The sequence below is a fragment of the Morone saxatilis genome, unplaced genomic scaffold (assembly GCF_004916995.1).
Source record: "Morone saxatilis isolate NCDOM2014 unplaced genomic scaffold, NCSU_SB_2.0 Contig20, whole genome shotgun sequence".
NCBI lineage: Eukaryota > Metazoa > Chordata > Actinopteri > Moronidae > Morone > Morone saxatilis.
The window spans coordinates 4,379,603-4,386,389 of NW_023339763.1; positions in this window are offsets into that span (position 1 = coordinate 4,379,603).

The following is a 6,787-nucleotide window of genomic DNA, read 5'->3' on the forward strand; positions in this document are numbered from 1 at the left end:
CATCATCATCATCATCACCGTCCACCACAACAGTCCTCCCACCCCAAAACTCCCCTCCACACCATCCTCCAACAAACCCCACCCGTCACACAAGACGTCAAGAGAAGGATGGACTGAAGGACATCCATCAGCAGGGGGCGTTCATCCATCCATCAAAAGCATCCATCCATCCATCCGAAGGAGAGGAGGAAGACGAGGAGTGACGTCTTTGAACTCAAACCAGAAGGGAAATTTTAAGCAGGATGTCACTTCAGCTGCGCTTTTCTTTAAAAAAAACTATACAAATTCTGTACATATCCAGAGTTGGGAAGTTATGTGACTCAAAGCCAAAGTTTCATATTGTATGGATGTTTGGAAAACTCCCCAGAATGCCTCAAACAGCCCCTTTTCACCACCGGAACCTTTTCTGGGAACCTTTTTTTAGGGAACTCAAGACCTTGCCTATTTCTATCCTTCTGACTTAAGAACCATGGCAAAATCAATGATCTAATCACATTTCGGTTGGTACCAAAGAAGTGTTAACATTGAATTCCTAGCTCTAATCCTCATTCCTTGGTCTGGGGGAAGTGCTCTGAAATGGCCCAGGAACTATCATGGATCAACACAATGATTCTGGCATTATTTCATCAAAATCATCTCTTAAACAAATAATATATAATTGGATTTATTTGCCGAATCTCCAGAGTTTCCCAGATGCAGCGGAAACTTGCAAAAGGGACTCGTAGTTTCTGGTTCTGTTTTTGAAAGGGGTCCAAAAACAACTCGGTTGGATTATATCAATTTGGGATCAAAACCTTTGGATAAATTATTTATTAAAACTGTAATGGAGCTTGAAAGTAAAGGCTTCCCAACCCTGTGCATATCAGTGTATGAGTGTGTGTGTGTGCATTCGATGAGCTTTTTTTCACCGCCGCTGAAGTGACGTCAATCATATATTTCCTCTTCGGCAAACATCCATCTGAGACTTGGATCTAAAAGTGGTTTATTGTATCCGGACTCCCCACCCGACATCACCCCGCACCCCCCTCCTCCCTGCAGCCCCAGCCCCACCCGCCTCCCCTGGTACAGGGAGCTACAAGACTGTGAACTTTATAAAGATTCATTTGTTTTCATTGTATCAATCACATTATTGTTGTTTGTGTGTTCTCCTCCCGCACACACCTTTCTGATTCTTCTTCGATAACAGTATTTGCTTTTTATGCGTCGTTGTTGCTGTTGTGTTATGAAATAAGGCCTTCAGTTATGTGGTTTTTTTGTTTTGTTTCCTTTTACTTTGCCAGGTTTGGCGTTCTTAACAGAATGGCATCGTCTTTTTGAAAATTATTTCAGATCCTTTTGTTGTGTTCTGAGGCTGTGAAAAAGACTGAGGAGACACAAATAGTTTGAGATTACAAGTAAAACTCTCACGCAGGGAATAGGGGAGCTTTTCTGAGTGTGTGTTTTTTGCGTGTGTGTGTGTGTGTCTGTGGGTCCGTGTGCATGTTTTGAGACAAACACATAATCAGAATTTAAGATTTTTACGAGTGTGTGTTCCGGGCACTTGTTGTTCTTTTACCTCTTGCCCGTTGAGCCTTAATAACTGAAGTCAATCTGTAAGGGCGAAACCAGAACCACTGACAGAGGATGTTAGGCCAAAGATCAACTGTGCGTCTCCATTTATTAAAACACAATAACACTGTTTGTCCGTGAGAACCGGATGTTTGCAGCCTCGGCTTGCTTTTCTCGCTGTTTTTTGTGGAAAAGATCTTCCTCACAGCGTTAGCTTGTTTTTTTTAGTGTTTTGAAACCGAGAACTTACAGATGTTACGTGTGGAACTTTTAAAAGACACATTTTATTTTGGGGACAAAATTGCCTTTCAAGTCTAAACAGTCTTCTACACAGTATTTTACATTGTGAGGGCCGTTGTAGCAGAAAATCTCCTGGATTGCTTTTTTTGGCACAAAACATAAAGAGAGCGCTCCAGAGCAAGCAGATTTAAAGCTTTTAGAATTTTGGACAATAGCGGAAGAGAAAAAATTCAGCTGAGTGTGTAAGATGTGGTCTTTTAAAAACTGTAGCAGCGACGTTTTCAGAATTTGCAAGCGCAGGAAGCACTATGAACATCTCCTATCAGCTGCCATGCTGAAGCACCCGTCAATGTAAATGCCATTTGCACTGGTTTCATAATCCTACAACATCCACTGGAGCAGCGGGACAGGGAGCCAACATGGCGCCCACTGAAAGTCCCAGTGGTCGGGCCGTCTGTCAGTGGTTCTGGGAGAAACCAGGCACTGTGTCGGACTGTCAGGGTCCGTAGTGCCTGCGGTTTAAACCACGGGGAAACTAAGCGCTCTCCTCACTAGCATTTTTATCAGGGTGGGGGTCAATTCTCTTTCAACTGAGTTTGTTTTTCATCATGACAAAACTTAATTTAATGCCTCAAAAAAAACTAACTCTAAACTAATTCTAACAGAGAATCTTGTTTTTAATGCTGTTTCTCCCTAAAGTTTTGTTGTCTACAACTTTGTCGACCTCACTCCCCCGGTATCTAGCCTGTGCCGAACTCTAAATCTAATCAGCACATTTTTTCAACTTCTGTTGGAACAGAATTGAACTCCTAACCCTGCCCTCTAATCCATGGTGTCCATGTCTTAAGTGGGCTGTTTTTCAGCTCCCATTCTGGACTGAACTTGATTATGCAACATAACGCAGACCTCGCTCTAAGCGCTGTTCTGAACTGTAGTAGAGCACTAGCTGATAGTTGCACTGCTGATATGCAGCTCACATGGGTTGTAAGAAGAACCCTAAAGGGAGGCCAGGATGCGCAGAAGCATGTGCTGTCGATCGCTGAACAAAGCCAACTCTGAAAACCCGCTTAGACAACAAGGGTTGTGACTGTGGACTGAGACAGGAAATCAAACTTGTGTAGTGATGTCTTAAACAGAGGGGCTAAGGATGTGATCAATGGAGCCGGCTTTTCACAATCCTGACGCGTCCCTTTACAAACAAAAAGGCAAGACACATTTTGCTTTTGCGACGCTGTTTTCATTCGGACTTACTGTTGTTGTTGTTGTCATTTCAAAAGCTAGTAAGCGAGAGCAAAATCCTGACTTTTTCATAGGATGATAACCGAGATGGACGTGCAGGCTTCCTGTGAGCTGACTGCATGCCATGAACAGGGCAGATTGTTGTTTGGTCTGCACACTGCAAAAAAATATCCGTCATAGCAAAGTCACTGAATCTGGTTGTGGATTTTTTTCAGCCTTGTTGAAGGATATTGTCACTCATAACAAGGAAAGTCTGAAAACTGGTTTAACCAAGTGTAAAAAAAAAAAAGGAAAATAGTTTCACTTTTTTCCATTTGTAAAAGATTAATAAGAATCTGAACTAAATTCAGTCACTTGTTTAGAGGTATGTTGTTCTTTTTTGCAGTGCAGCGCAGAGCAATGCAATGTTCCCGTTTCTCTTAACACCCCCCCGCTTCAACTAAAAAAAAAAACATAGTTACTAAGCACATCTTTCTAGAAGAGTATATGCATTTGATTGCAATTTTCTTTCTTTTGTAAACTGTTGATAAAGACATTAAGGACAATGACAAATAATTAAGATAAATCCATGTACATAAATGTATATAATCAAAAAGTGCAGAGTAAATGTAACGGGTGAATTTCTATTTTTAACACTGACTAGATAATGTGAAAAAATCTTTTTTTTTTCTTCTTCCTCTGTTGGTTTGATGAAATGTGTTTCATCATGTGTTCTTTTTTTCAAAATCTAATACATTTGTTTCGTAGTTTCTTAAAAAAAGATTGGTCCCACTTGTGTTGTGCACACTTGTTGCATGGAGCGTAGCCTTCTTGTTTTCCTATAGTGACGTTGGTGAGCATGTCCGTGTGTGAGACAGTGGGTTTCCCTCAACATTGATGACATAAGGGGAAAAAAACCCACTTTAAAAATGATTAATTGGTGATCCATTTATTATAACAGAGCTTGATATTTCTGCACTGGACTGAATTTAAATGACAAAAAAAAAAAAATCAAACAGTCCGTGAATTGGGAGATTTAGTTGGCTTGGGTCAGAAAAATTTTTTTTTACAGAACATTTCAGGTCAAACGGGGTAAAAAATATCAGTGTTTTTGGTTATTTTGGGGTACAGGGTCTGTCTTATAGCAGGTCTAACACAGGTAGTAGAAACAGACATATCAACCTGTTATACACCTTGTTATTATTAAAAAAACAACCTGTAGTTGCATACAGAAACCCAGTTTGCCATTTTATTGCAGCAAAGCTTTACAGATACAAAACCGATTCATTTAAATATGATAAGGTATTTTCTCCCAACTGAAGTTCAGACATTAAAGAAGGTCAAACCTAGAAACCAAAATCATTCATTGTGTAACTGGTTGAGAATTCGCTCACATGCTGAATGCAAAAACATTTGTGTAGTATCTATAATCAGGAATTTAGCTTGAAATCTTTTTTGTTAGTGTTCAGCAACAATTTATGGCACAAGACTGACTGCATAGCAGTTGCTAAGGCTCATGGGATATGTTGTTGTTGAATGCTAACAAAATAATTGTTCATGTATCTTGGCTGAAATGAGGAAATGTTCATCTTTATATCCAGGACAGTAGCAGACAGCCATTTATCTCAGAATATGGACAGGGAAAACCAGGAAAATGGTTCAATGTTCCAGAAGAACTGAGCAGAAAGTGGCTAGGCAAAGATGCCGGACTTGAGCTCTATGTAGACTTGTTATTTAACTTAAGGGCATCGTTTTGATTATTTGTGGAAACGCTCAGGTCCAATTTTCCTACCAATATGAAAAAAATCACAAAAAACATGTTCTCAATTACATCCAGTGGTATCTAGCGATGGTAATAGTTTTAACCCAGTACAATGGAGGTGAATGGGATTTACTGATTGTAGTGCTCACGGCATTGTAATAATAATAAAAAAAGACATTCCTGGTGAAAGTCAAGGTCTGCTTACTAGCGTATGCATCAGATGGAGTTTGCTCAGTTTTCATGGAGATGGTTGTCATCACTTCACCTAAGTATGGAACTTTGGTCATGTGATAACAGGTGCAAGGAGGGGGTTATAACCTAAGTCTCTGTTTATAGATGCTCTTTTGGCGTCAGATCTGAAAGGCCTCTTTGATGTTTCTCCAGCCGTCAGACTGACTTTTGATCTGGTATCGCTCCATAAGCTATTAAGTGGACCTAAGATCATTTTTTTCAAACTACTACTTCAAACTAACATATCTTAAGCAGAGTGCCAATAAAGACGGTGGCGTCTGTAACCAGAGTCTTTAAAATACCACAAACTAAATTCCTTTCCCCTCCATTGTATTGTGATAGAGGCAGAAATCTCAGAGATAGATCTGCATTGTTAGATACCGTTAGACATAAATGGGAATATGTTTTTTTTTTTTTTTTTAAATTTACATGAAGGAGCCCTTACAAGTGTTTGTATTTAGTTAGATGTATCCCAAGCCTCTTTAATTCTAGGAACTTTTACCCCATGGATGTGTCATTATCTGAAAATTATACTGACCCATCGCTCTACAAGCACATTTATCAGCTCTGGTGACCATTATAGCAGCAAAATTGGTGTTTTTAGAGACAAACACACACACTGAAACCTCACACTGAGGATAGTCACTCATGACATCTTATAGCCTGTTGACGATGACCCAGACAAAGTCTTATCGCTGGTGTTTGAGTTGTTGCAGGGAGACTGATGCATGTGTTTCGTGTTTTTCCCGCTTCCTGTTGGTTTTTTGCGGTTTGTGCAAGCTTGTTTTCCCTCGGTATTCCTCTAAATCTTCTGTTCATGTATTAAGCAGGAATGTTCATCTGTGAACAGGCAGTGAAACATTTAATGAATTTTATCCATTGAGACCTGGTCAGGATAGAGTTCATGTCTGAGGGTGACGTCACTGACTGTGTCCATCTGTGTGCCTCGACTCACCACAAATCACTTCCTCTTCAAATCAGAAACTTTAGGTATTTTCTATTGAATGCAGTAACTTATGGGCCAGTACTATATTTACTCAGTGCAATGCAGTTATCATTATAATACAATTATTAATAATATTTTTTTTCTTTTTTTTGTATTTGTACAGAACAAATGTGTAAAGATCAGTGAGGAAAACGTGAGCTTTTTGATACTGTGACTCATGGTGTTTAAAAGTCAGTTTCTCCCTGTACAGTTGTGATTTCCCCCTTCCTCCCTTCTTCTTTTATAGAATAAAAAATGTTTTTGGTGCAATTTAATGCCTGGTGTCTCTGTGTTGTTCATTATATTTTGGTGACGCTGCTATCCCGAATCCAGTGGTTCATCAGTGTTTTTATTTTTTAATTTCTTTTATCATGTGAATGACATATTTTTTTATTCATTTATGTAGGAGACAAATAAATACCAGATAGGCAGTTTTATATCAGTGAATTATTACAAATTTGTTAAAAATTAAGATAACACAAACTTTCTTTTCAAAAGGCAACTGTAATATTTCTTTAAATATAGGAGGATATATTGGCAGCAGTGGAATATAAAATAACAATGTATTAATCTAAAAAAATTGTTTTTGTTATCCTACATTGAGTAGTTTTTATTTACAGAGGGTGCGGGTCCTCTTCCACAGAGGCTGGCATGTTGGACCACCATTTCTACAGTAGCGGACAAACCAAACACTGCTCTTGTACTTACAGCAGTGCTTTAAGATATATGCTAACAGGTGTAATGTTTACTACGTTCACTGTTTTAGTTTAGTTTAGTTTAATTAGAACTAAACACAAAGCACA